General features: G+C 44.9%; 1 protein-coding gene and 1 long non-coding RNA gene across 2 annotated transcripts in view; one reads left to right on the top strand and one right to left on the bottom strand.

Annotated features, from left to right (window-relative positions):
- Window positions 1-13,252, bottom strand: part of LOC122790910 (carboxyl-terminal PDZ ligand of neuronal nitric oxide synthase protein-like) — a gene marked incomplete in the record, with an annotated part of 1,500,930 nt that overhangs the window by 1,194,201 nt on the left and 293,477 nt on the right.
- Window positions 1,842-11,269, top strand: LOC122790911. Its single transcript, XR_006363051.1, has 3 exons — window positions 1,842-1,878; window positions 8,281-8,284; window positions 11,196-11,269. It is a non-coding gene; the product is annotated as an uncharacterized LOC122790911 (long non-coding RNA).

Raw genomic sequence — 13,252 nt, 5'->3', positions numbered from 1 at the left:
CATATGGACTACGACAATCATACTGGTACTTGTGGTTCAATAACTGGAGTGCATGTGTAATTTGACAGATCCTTTCTCCTGAATGGCATCTGATTGTAACCCTCTCTTTGCAGAGGCTGGTGAGAGACATCAGTATGGCTCACAATGGTGCATCCTACAACCAAAATGTTGGATTGTGTGGAGTCCTTCCTTATGGGCTTAGAGACTTGGAGGCACTGTGAGCTGAAGCTGAATTTGCTATGATGGGTGTTGCCTTGGTAACGTGTTTTTAAGGTTGCCGAGGATGGTTACTGTAATTACTGTTATTTGGAAAGTCTTTGAGGTTTTGGATTGGGTAGATTACATTTAAGAGTCTCAGCATATATGGGTCTGAGTTTGTCCTGCAGCGAGTACGGCAAGTATTATGTAGTGTTGTACATGTCTGAAAACCCATTTAGTTATCTATAGTGGCTGTGTGTGACAGCTTTACTTCCAGCGCAAGCACATTTCAAAAATACTGTATCAGATTGTTTAAGAGTTAAACAGCCGTCATAAAAAAAAAAAAAAAAAAAAAAAAAGACACTTGTCACATTGTCCTAGGACTTCCATTTCTACCAGGCTGGCAACAGATAGTAGAAGAGTGCTAATCCATGGTTTCAGGTATGAAAATAATGGGGTGTCAAGGGATTTATACCCATGTTTGCCAAGTGCTTGTTGGTTAGGAAGTACAAACTTTTCACTCAAACCTAATGGTCATCAAGCAACTATCTGCTCAGGAATTCTTAGGAGGTAGTCTTTATAGGGAATTAGCATTTCTAATTACCTGCATCTGTACATAAACTGCTAACTGCCACTATGCGATGAGCAGCGTCGCACAAATGCAAAGACTTTGCACAGGCACAGAAAATCAAACAAAATCAAGCTAGCCCTCTGGTGAATAGCAAACACACACACACACAAGTTTCAAACAGCAATGCCCAGCTCAGAAGAGCCTTATCTAACCCCTACTGTCACTAGGGAGCAGACCAAATATTTGTTAATGTAATGACACTCTCTGGGGCCACCCAAAATGCAGAAGCTAACCAAGTTAAAATAAAAAACAGAAAGTACAGTTGTGTACACTTTCCATAAATGTAGATGTATTCACTGTTGCAGTCATCACACTTTGGTATTTGGGCCGACTGAGGGCTACCTGCAGGCAGATAACCAGAGTCTTGGGATTTCTGCATCGGATGCTGTCACCTCTTCCATGTCAGGTCGTCAGGGGTATAAAACATGCAGCAGACGCCATTACATTAGTTTTTCTTGCCCCAGATGTCAGAAGCCCCCAAAACAGGAAGCAATTACATGGTGTGGAACACCTCCAGTAAAAAGTAAATACCATAGCCATAAGATATGTCCAAAAGGCGGATAGGTAGAAAGCATAAAAGAGTCAGGGGGCTGGTGGGAGGGTAACCAGGACTGCAGCAGTGAATACACTCGAACATCTACATTTATGGTAAGTGTACACAGTTGTACTATGTTCTTCATGTTTCACTGTTGCAGTCATCACACTTGTGTTGTTTCCCAAAGCTGTGGAAGGGTGGCGGCAGTCAAGAAATAGTAGGGCTGGCTAGCAGGCCTTGTAAAACTGCTGTGGCAAATCCAGCTCTGGATTTAGAAAAGACAGGTAAGTGGTAATGCTTGGTAAAGGTGTGTACAGAACTCCAGGTTGCAGCTTCCAGGATGTCCCTGGTAGTGACTCCCCTAAGAAATGCTGTAGAGGTTGAGGTAGCCCTAGTGGAATGAGTTCTGATCCCCTGTGGGGTAGGTTTTCTATGGTGCTTGTAGCAGAAATGGATGCAATGTGCTATCCATTTGGAAATGGTTTGCTTTGAAATGGCCTTGCCCTCTGCCCCTGTAGCAAAGCTGACTAGCAGCTGGTCAGATTTTCTGAAAGGCTTAGTCCTGTCAAGGTAGAACCAGAGTTGTCTGTGCACATCCAAGGAGTGCAGGATCCTTCCCCCTTTATTCTGAGGATTAGGGAAAAAGATTGGTAAATGGATAGATTGGTTTAGAGCAACACTGGATACCACCTTGGGCATAAAAGATGGGTTAGTCCTGAGGGAAACCCTGTCCGCATGGAAGATAATGAAGGGTTCCACAGCCATTAGTGCCTGTAACTCAGACACTCTTCTTGCTGAAGTGATGGCTAGAGGTAAGGCTGTTTTCCAAGAGAGGAATTTTAACTGTGCTGTAGCAGCAGGCTTAAAAGGGGGACGCGTGAGCTTCTCTAGTACAAAGTTAAGGTCCCAGGCAGCGGTGGGTGCTCTCCTCGGGGGTCTTAAATGGTTAGCTCCTCTCAGGAACGGTTTGACCAGAGGGTGAGAAAAGAGGGGTGGCTCAGTATTATAATGAGCTGAGATGGCAGAGGCATGAATCTTAATAGAAGAAAAGGATAGGCCTTTGTGGAGCAGCTCTGCTAAGTAATCTAGGATTTGAGGTAAGGTGGGCACGGCTGTGTCCTTTCTTTTGAGACTAGCTCCAAGAACAGTATATTTTCCATTTTTCTGAATAGGATTTCCTAGTACTAGGCCATCTGGCCTCAAGGATGATGTCCAGCACCTGTTTGCTGAGGGTTGCTGGTGGAGTTTTCAGGGAATAAGCCAGGCTGCAAGGTTCAGAGTTTGCAGCTGAGGATGCAAAATCTGTCCCTCCTGCTGGGACAGCAGCAAGGGGGGGGCTGATGTAGGTGCCAGGGTGGCACTGCTGCCAGACTGCATAGGAGTGGGTACTAGTGCTGGCAGGGCCAGTCTGGAGCAATAAGGATTGTCCTTGGTTTGTCCTGTTTGATCCTGAGTAGTACTTTTGAGAGGAGGGGCAGAGGGGGAAAGGCATAAATTGAGAGGTTTTCCCATATAAAAGGATACGGAATCCACTTTCCATGCTTGGCTGTGGGGATGTCTGGTGCAAAATTTGCTCAATTGATGGTTTTGGGGGGAGGCAAAGAGGTCCACCTCTGGTGTCCCCCACCTGTGGGTTAGAAGTTTGAATGAGTTGGGTTCCAGTTTCCACTCTTGTGGGTCCAGTAGAGTTCTGCTTAAGTCATCTTCCAGTGAATTTTGTTTGCCTGGCAGGAAGTGAGCTTACAGGTGCACTTGGCTGTTCAAGGCTGTGTCCCACAGGGCCATGGCTAACCTGCAGAGTGGGTAGGAATGAGTTCCCGTCTGCTTGTTTATGTACCACATAACTGTGGTGTTGTCTGTCTTTATCAAGAGTTGGCCTGGAAGGATAAGGTTTTTGAAGGCTGTCTGAGCATTCTGTACAGCTAACATTTTTTTTGATTGATATGTACGTGAATTTGCCCTGGGCTCCATTTGCCTTGAATGCATTTGCCAGCCATGTGAGCCCCCCCCCCCCATGCATAATCTGATGCATCTGTTGTCAGGGTTTTGGAGGCAAGGGGTTGAGTGAAAGGGAGTCCCTTGTTGTGGTTGCAAGCCTTTGTCCACTAAAAGAACTCTGCCCTTAGACAAAGAATGATGGGAATAATTGTTTCCAGGTCCTGAGAATGTTGGCACCAGAGACTTTTTAAGTACCACTGAAGTTTCCTCATATGCAGTCTTGCATATGGAATTAGTAGAATGCATGAGGCCATGAACCCTAGGGCTTGTAGTACTTTTCTTGCAGACAGCTGGGTTCTGGTGGCCATTAGTTTGAAGTAGTTTGTCAAATAAACCTGCTTTTTTGGAGTAAGGAATGCCATCTGGGAAGCTGTGTTCAAGCTTGCTCCCAGGAATACAATCTTTTGGCTGGGCACCAGATGAGATTCCTTTTCGTTGGTGTAGCCCAGAGAAGTTAGAAGTCTCTTTACAAATGCCAGGTGCTGAAGTAGCAATTCCTGACTGTCCACCTGAATCAGGCAATCATCCCAAGTATGGATACATTTGAATATTTCTCTGCCTGCAGTATGCAATGGCTGGAGCCAGGCACTTTGTGAATACCCTGGGCGCAGTAGAGAAGCCAAAGGGAAGTGCAGAGAACTGATGGTGCATAGAGCCTTCTCTGAAACAGATATTTTCTGCAATATTCCCTTATGGGGATGTGCAGATAAGCTTCTTTTAGGTCTTGGGTGACTAGCCAGGAGTCCTTGGCTAGCATAGGAAGCAGCTGTGGTAGTGTAAGCATTTTGAATTTTGGGGCCACCAGGAAGGTGTTAAGAATGGACAGGGCGCCAAGAGCCCTCTTTTCTGGGCACCAGGAACAGTCTGGAGTAGAAACACTGTCCTCTTTACTCTACTGGAACAGGTTGAATAGTTCAGATACTGAGAAGAGAATGTACTTGCTTTTGAGCCTCTGCCCACTGGTTCGGAGGAAGGTCTGGCAACCCACTTGGGGTTGGCAGTGAGTGGAAGTAGAATCTGTATCCCTGGGATACAATGTTTAGGACACATCGGTCCTGGGTAATGGACATCCAGTTTTTTGCATGCAGGGTGAGTTTTCCTACTAGGGGTGCAAGTACTTGGGCATGGCTGGGAAGGATGACAGACAAGTCTTTGTGAATTTTTTCCATAAAGGGTGGCTTACCACTCCCTGTTTTTGAGGGGGGAGCGCTCCATTGTTTAGATCTCTGCATACCCTGAGACTGTAGCCTTGGTGGTCAGTTGCCCCTGAGTTTGGGCTGAGAAGACCTGGTAGGGATTGGAAAGGACTAGTTTTTAGAAGGCCAATGCTTACTAAATCTAGGTGGCTGTACCTGTAAGAAATCTTTAACAGTTTGCATAGATTTAGCTTTTTCCTCCATCTTTTTAAGAACCTCTTCTGCTTTTGTGCCAAACAAACGTTCCTGGTTTAATGGAGCATCTAGTTATTTTGCTTTAACATGGTCTGGCAAGATTTGTTCCTTCAGTCAAGCATGCCTTCTCAGTACAGCAGCCCTGCAAAATGCTTCTAAGGAATCAAAGCCACACTGCAAAGTATGTTTATTGATTTGGTTTGCAGAATGCAGTAACTCTTGTAAATCTTTATTTTCTGCAAAATTTGGAAGCAAAAACATTTTTTGTTTAATTAGTTCCATAATATGCTGCTGGTACTTCAACATGTGAAGCTGGCAATTTAAAGCCCTGATGGCAGAGGTATATACCTTCTTTCCCCATCTGTCTAGAGCCCTCGAATCCCTGTCAGAAGGGGTAGGAGTTTTGGCTGTAGTAGCCTTGATACCTTTAGCTCCCTGGGAAATGGTCTCTGGATCTGCAGTGGGATTCTTAAAGAGAAATTTGTGAGAGTCAGGTACCCATTAATACTGGTCAGGCTTTCTAGGAGCTGGTGGTAAAGTATCAGTAGTAAGACTGGATTCCATGAAAACATCATCTACAATATCCAAGACAGGGGGAATAGCTAGAGGCCTGTGCTGAGGCAAGTCTAAAAATTCTGAGTCTCTTCTTGGACTGAGGGTACTCCTGGCATTCCCAGTGGAAATGTTCTCTTAAGGTATGCAAGGTTTCAGCAAAATAAAAGTCTTCTGGAGGGGAGGCAGAGGGAATGGAATCCTCTGCATCTGAATCCTCATAGGTAGATAAGGGCATGCCCTGGTAATCAGAGGGATCAGAGTCATCGGACTCATGGTCTGCTGAATCAGAAGGGAAATAAATTCTTTGCCTTTAAAAGGGGGAAGGCTGCCTTCCCCTGATTAGAGTTATAAGGTCTTCAGCCAATCTAAGAATTTGTTTCTGTGGCATGGGAGCTTGAGCATACGCTTTGGTTGTCGGTTATCTAGGCGTAGTGTGAACTCTGGGTCTGAGAAACTTTGCTGTTTTAGTCTGAAATGGAGTAGTAAGTGTAATACAAACATTGGAAGGTTGGAATACACCCTCAGAAGCCGGTGCCTGAACAGTGGATCCAGACCCATCCAAGGTAGAGACATCCACAGGTTCATAATCGAAGAAGCATCTTGCGGCATACTGGATCTGAATGGGTCTCAGCAGAGGCCTACGAATCTGTAGAAGCAGGCATCAGGGCCTGCAAAGGCATCTCACCGAGTACCGGCAGACTGGTGACTAGCTTAACGGAAGCGTCATCGGCAGTTTTGGACCTATGTGGTCTGTCTCCGTCTTTATCCTTACATTTTTTTCAGAACATCTGTAGTCGGATGGCTTACCCAAGCCATTTTGGAATATGGAGAATGAGAGCGAAAGAATTTAGCAACAAGGATAGCCCGATTATGAGAAGTCTGGGCAGTAAACAAGGCACAAAACCGACAGTGAGGAACATTTGTTGTCTGTGCCTAAACAGGTGATGCAGTAAGAATGAAAATCGCTGTGCGATATTTGCTTTCCACAGGCAAGACAATTGTTAACGGTTTCCGACATTGGTTAGAGCAAGAAAAAAGAATCCCCAATGGGGTACTTGGCTTTAGAAGACTTCAGGTTTGAAATTTGAAAAATGAAAATTTCAGGTAGCGACCGGCACTTGTGAACTGCTTCTGCTTCGGGCTCACGCGCGGCGTGAAAAGCTGATGTAATGGCATTGGCTGCATGTTTTATACCCTGACATCATGAAAGAGGCGACAGCATCCGATGCAGAAATCCCAAGACTCTGGTATTCGGGCAGACTGAGCGCTACCTGAAGGCAGATAACCCAAGTGTGATGAATGCAACAGTGAAACACGAAGAACATCTGAAGTGCAGAAACTGTCAGTAAATGGTTGTGGCAATAAACCAAGGCACTAAAAATTAGAACAAAGAGCAAGGATACTGCTAAAAATGCACAGCCATTCAAACAGCATGAGCAATTTACAAAATAAAAGTGCAGCTTAGCAATGTGGAGTAAATATTCAGTTCTAGCTGGAAATGGATTCAACATGACAATTAAATGCAGTGGTAAAAGCAATAACACTTGCATTCAGATTTAAAGTGCAAAATATTACAAAAATGCACAAATGTAACAACAGTACTTGTATCGATGAATGCAGAGTGCAAATCAACACCGTAAAGTACATATCTTGCAGTGGATGGATCAGGTTTTAGCAAAAAGTTTCTGCAATCAACCATCGAGCAGGTGGGACCTAGACCCTGCAGTAGCTTAGAAGACCTTCTCCAAAGTGTTACTTCCTTATCTAATGCTGAGACAGAATGATGCGGTTGACTGTGGGGCAAACACTGAACTAAAGCGATCACACAAGTACTTGCCATAGAAAGCATAGTAAGAGATGCTGTTACACTGTGCAAAGTGTTTATTATGGGCATTCACCTTCTTACAAGCATAGATCACACAGTCCAGTTGTTTCCAGACTGCATTAATGGTATCCTTCAGGATAGGGGTCAAGAGAGGGCCAACCCATGATACCCAATCATTTTTCCCTAAATACTGGTTTAACAATTTTTGTGGAGAAGGCAGAGGGGCAGCGGATCAGCTCACAGTAGACCTAATCAGTCCTGCACAAGTCCTTCACTCAGACCAAAGAGCTAAACTGTTGAATAAAAACTGAAATTTGTTTCTACTGAGCCCATCCTCTGGTCCCAATATAACCCTCTCTCTTTGGTTCTTACAGTTGTGCTTTCTCCTACTGCTCTGGTTCTAGATAACTAAAACAGCTGTTTTGGAAAGGGGCAACTTTGCCCTGCTCCCTTTTTTATAGATACCAACTCTATGGTTGTCCAATACACAGAGAAAAAAGAAGAACGGTCAAAAAAGTGAATCACTGCAAGCAATACAACAGAGACAGCCCTGGAAGTAATGTAATATAGCAAAAAGTACAGTTGTGTACACTTACCATAAATGTAGTTGTTAGAGTGCATTCACTGTTGCAGTCATCACACTTGGGTTATCTGCCTGCAGGTAGCCCTCAGTTTTCCCGAATACCAGAGTCTTGGGGTTTCTACGTCGGATGCTGTCACCTCATTGATGATGTCAGGTCACCAGGGGTATAAAACATGCAGCAGACGCCATTACATCAGTTTTTCTTGCCCCAGAAGTCAGGAGCCCCAAAAATAAAAAGCAATCAAATGGTGTGGAACACCTCCAGTAAAAAGCAAATACCATTTCCATAAGATATGGCCAAAAAAGAGGATAGGTAGAAAGTATAGAAGACAGGGCTGGAGTGAGGGTAACCAGGACTGCAACAGTGAATACACTCGAACATCTACATTTATGGCAAGTGTACACAACTGTACTATGTTCTTCATGTTTCACTGTTGCAGTCATCACACTTGGGTTGATTCCCAAAGCTGAGGAAGGGTGGAGTCAGTCAAGAAGTAGTAGGGCTAGCTAGCAGGCCTTGTAAGACTGCTGTGGCAAATCCAGCTCTGGATTTAGAAAAGATAGGCAGGTGGTAATGCTTGGTGAAGGTGTGTACAGAAAGTACAGTTGTGTACACTTAACATAAATGTAGATGTCTGAGTGTATTCACTGTTGCAGTCATTACATTTGGGTAATCTGCTGGCAGGTTGCCCTCAATCGGCCTGATTAACAAAGTCTTGTGTCCTTCGTTGGTTGCTGTCTTCATCCATGACGGCAGGGGTATAAAACATGCAGCCGATGCCATTACATCAGTTTTTCTTGCCCCAGATGTCAGGTGCCCCCCAAATGGGGAGCAAAATATATAAATAATTTAAAACACAAAAATATATGCCTCCAAACAAAAGAAAATACACCAAAAAGGCTTTTAAGTGTAGTAAAATACAGGAGAGTCATAAGAGAAAAAAAACAGGGGGCTGGAGGGAGGGTAACCAGGACTGCAACAGTGAATACACTCGAATATCTACATTTATGGCAAGCGTACACAACTGTACTATGTTCTTCATGTTTCGCTGTTGCAGTCATTACATTTGGGTAGATTCCCAAAGCTAAGGTTGGGAGGATGGATTTATATAGTATTAGGACTGGCTAAAAGGTAAGTGCTTGGTAATTCTAAAGGAAAGTCATTGAGACTGTTTACCATAGGCAGGTGTCTTGTTTCCAGATTTGGAAGAGGAGGCACCCTATTGCTTAGTTCTGTAAGTCCCTTGGGACTGAAACCTGGTGCTTTTGGAATGTCTGGGTTTGGCCCGAGTGGCTCTGGAAGGAACTGGAAAGGACCAGTTCTTAGTAGGCCAGTGCCTACTAAATCTTGGAGGTTGTACTCGTAAGAAATATTTCACAGTTTGCATAGATTTAGCTTCATCTTCCATCTTTTTTAGAACTTCTTCAGCCTTATTACCAAACAGATGGTCCTGCTGCAAAGGAGCATCCAACAATTTTGCTTTAAATTGATCAGGCAGAGATTGCTCCTTAAGTCAAGCATGCCTTCTAAGCACATACCCAGTAACAACAGCCTTTCAAGAGGCCTCCAAAGAATCAAAACCACATTGCAAAGTATGTTTTCCAACCTGTTCGGCTGAGTGCAATAAATCCTGTAAATCTTTATTTTCCACACAGTCAGAAATCAACATAATTTTCTGTTTAAGCAGTCCCATGATATGCTACTGCTATTTTAGCATATGGAATTGACAGTTTAAAGCCCCGATTGCCAAGGTTGCAAAAGTATAAACCTTTTTACCCCATCTATCCAGCGCCCTGGAGTCTCTATCAGAAAGGGTAGCATTTTTAGCAGTAGAAGCCTTAATGCCCTTCGGCCCCTGAGAAATGATTTCAGGGTCCGCAACAGGATTTTTGAAAAGGAACTTGTGGGAGTCAGGAACCCTGTAGTATCTATCTGGCTTACAAGGGGCTGGAGGCAGAGAATCAGGGGCCATACTGGATTCTGAAAACACATCATCAACAATGTCTAGTACAGGAGGTATAGTCAAAGGCCTACGCTGAGGAAGAAGGAAATCACCAAGCCTCTTTTTGGATTCAGAAAAATCCTGACTTTCCCAGTGGAAATGTTCCTGCAAGGTATGTAAAGTTTCCCCAAAAGAAAAATCCTCAGGGGGAGAAGCAGAAGGAATGGAATCCTCTGCATCAGAGTCCTCATAAGTAGGTATGGACAAATCCTGTTCATTAGAAGAGTCAGAAGAAACAGAGTCCTGTTCAGAAAATTCATAGTCAAGTTCAGCCCTAGGACTCTTAGAAGGGGGGGGGGGGGGTGACTACCCCTGATTAGAGTAATTAAATCTTCAGCCATTTTGATCATTTTTTAGGTATAGGGGCCTGAACATGCGGCCTCGGCATCAGTTTTTTAGACATAGAGCGAGATTTTGGCCTTAATATTGAAGGTGGTGTCGGTTTAATATACAAATTTGTAGGCCTGAATACACCCTCAAGAAGCCAGTGCCTGCACAGCGGCTCCGGACCCATCCAAGGTAGAGACATCCACGGGTTCCATAGGTGAAGCATCTCGCGGCATACCAGACTTCAAATGGGTCTCAGTAGAGGCCTGTGAATCAGAAGTAGTGGGTATCAGGGGCTGCAAAAGCACCTCACTTAGTACCGGCGAACTGGTGACTAGCTTAGGAGAAGTGTTGTCGGCAGTTTTGGACCTCAACGGCCTGTCTCTGTCTTTTCTTTGCGTTTCTTCGGTATTCCATTAGTTGTATTGCTAACAGACGTCTTTTCTGGATAATTAAACCGAGAACCGAAGTATTTAGACACAAAAATGTACCGACAACAGATAGTACGTTGATTAAATAAAGCAGAAAACCGACAACAAGGTATGCCGTTGTCAGGGCCTAGGCAAGGAATACAGCATAAATGAAAATCCTTATGAGATATTTGCTTCCACCAAGTAATACAATTACTAACTTTTACTGACATCGGTAAGGAGCAAGAAAAAGTTTCCCCATCAGGGTACTTCGCTTTTTAGTTGAAGATTTCGGTTCTGAAACTCGAAAACGAAAATTTCAAGAGTCGGCCAACCAGCACTTGCAAACTGCTTCTGCTACCGCGCGGCAAGAAAGACTGATGTAATGGCATCGGCTGCATGTTTTATACCTCTGACAACCTGACGTCATGGAAGAAGGGACAGCAACCAACGCAGGACCCAAGACTTTGTTAATCAGGCCGACTGAGGGCAACCTGCCAGCAGATTACCCAAATGTAATTACTGCAACAGTGAAACACGAAGAACATCTCCAGGTTGCAGCCTCCAGGATGTCCCTGGTAGGTACTCCCCTGAGAAAAGCTGTAGAGGTTGAGGTAGCCTTGTGGAATGAGGCCTGATCCCCTGTGGGGTAGGTATTACATGGTGTTTGTAGCAGAAATTGATGCAATGTGTTATCCATTTAGAAATGGTTTGTTTCGAAATGGTCTTGCCCGTGTAGCAAAGCTGACTAGCAGCTGGTCAGATTTTCTGAAAGGTTTAGCCCTGTCAAGGTAGAACCCGAGCTGTCTGTGCCCATCCAAGTAGTGGAGGATCCTTTCCCCTTTATTCTGAGGATTAGGAAAAAAGGTTGGCAAATGGATGGACTGGTTTAAAGTCACACTGGAAACCACCTTGGGCATAAAAGATGGGTTAGTCCTGATGGAAACCCTGTCCGAATGAAAGATAATGAAGGGTTCCACAGCCATAAGGGCCTGTAACTCAGACACTCTCTTGCTGAAGTGGTGGCTAGCAGTAAGGCTGTTTTCTAACAGAGGAATTTTAACTCTGCTGTAGCAGCAGGCTCAAAAGGGGGAAGCATGAGCTTCGCTAGTACAAAGAGAAAGTCCCAGGCAGGAGTGGGAGGTCTCCTTGGGGGGTCTTAAATTGTTAGCTCCTCTCAGGAACTGTTTGATCAGAGGGTGCGAGAAGAGGGCTGGCTCAGTATTGTAATGAGCTGAGATGGCAGAGGCATGAATCTTAGTTGATGAGAAGGATGGGCCTTTGTGGAGCAGCTCTGCTAGGTAATCTAGGATTTGAGGCAAGGAGAGCACGGCTGTGTCCTTCCCTTGAGACTAGCTCCAAGAACAGTATCTATTCCACTTTTCTGAATAGGATTTCCCAGTACTGGGCCTCCTGGCCTCAAGGATAACATCCAGCACCTGTTTGCTGAGAGTTGCTGGTGATGTATTCAAGGAATAAGCCAGGCTGCCAGGTTCAGGGTTTGCAGCTGAGAATGCAAAATCTTTCTCTCCTGCTGGGACAGCAGAGAGGGGGTCTGATGTAGGTGCCAGGGTGGCACTGCTGTCAGTCTGCATAGGAGTGGGTACCAGTGCTGGCATGGCCACTCTGGTCCAATAAGGATTGTCCTTGGCCTGTCCCGTTTGATCTTGAGGAGTACTTTTGGAAGGAGGGGCAGAGGGAGAAAGGCATAGATCATGTGCTTTTCCCATGTGAAAGATAGGGCATCCACTTCCCAAGCTTGGCTGTGGGGAAGTCTGGTGCAAAATTTGTTTAGTTGATGGCTTTGGGGGGGACGCGAAGAGGTCCACCTCTCGTGTCCCTCACCTGTGTATAAGAAGTTTGAATGAGTTTGGCTCCAGTTTCCACTCGTGTGGGTCCATTAGATTTCTGCTTAAGTAGTCTGTCAGTGAAGTTTGTTTGCCTGGCAGGAATTGAGCTTGCAGGTGCACTTTGTTGCTGAAGGCTGTATTCCACAGAGCCATTGCTAACTTGCAGAGTTGGTAGGAGTGACTGCCCCCCTGCTTGTTTATGTATCACATAACTGTGGTGTTGTCTGTCTTTATCAGGAGTTGTCCTGGCAGGATAAGGTATTAGAAGGCTGTCAGTGCATTCTGTACAGCTAACATTTCTTTTTGATTGATATGCAGGTGAATTTGTCCTGGGCTCCATTTGCCTTGAATGCATTTGCCTGCCAAGTGAGCCCCCCATGCATAGTCTGATGCACCTGTTGTCAGAGTTTGGAAGGCAGGGGTTGTGAGAAAGGGAGTCCCTTGTTGTGGTGGCAAGCCTCTTCCCACCAAAGGAACTCTGTCCTTAGGCAAGGAAGGCTAGGAATCACGGTTTCCAGGTCCTGGGAATGTTGACACCAGAGACTTTTTAAGTACCATTGAAGTTTCCTCATATGCAGTCTTGCATATAGAATCAGTAGAATACATGAGGCCATGAACCCTAGGGCTTGCAGTATTTTTCTTGCAGATAGCTGGGTTTGGGTGGCCAGTAGGCTGAAATACGTTGTTAAATAAACCTGCTTTTCTGGAGTGAGGAATGCCATCTGGAAAATTGTGTTCAAGCTTGCTCCCGGGAATACAATCTTTTGGCTGGGTACCAGATGTGATTTATTTTCGTTGATGGCATACCCCAGAGAAGTTGGGAGTCTCTTTACAAATGTCAGGTGCTGAAGTAGCAATTCTGAATGTCCGCCTGAATCAGGCAATCATCCAAGTATGGGTAAATTTGAATATTTCTCTGCCTGCAGTAAGCAATGGCTGGAGCCAG

The sequence above is a fragment of the Protopterus annectens genome, chromosome 16.part0 (assembly GCF_019279795.1).
Source record: "Protopterus annectens isolate FY-2018-M chromosome 16.part0, PAN1.0, whole genome shotgun sequence".
Lineage (NCBI taxonomy): Eukaryota > Metazoa > Chordata > Ceratodontiformes > Protopteridae > Protopterus > Protopterus annectens.
The sequence above is the reverse complement of the archived record's forward strand: the minus strand, read 5'-3'. Positions and strand labels throughout refer to the sequence as shown.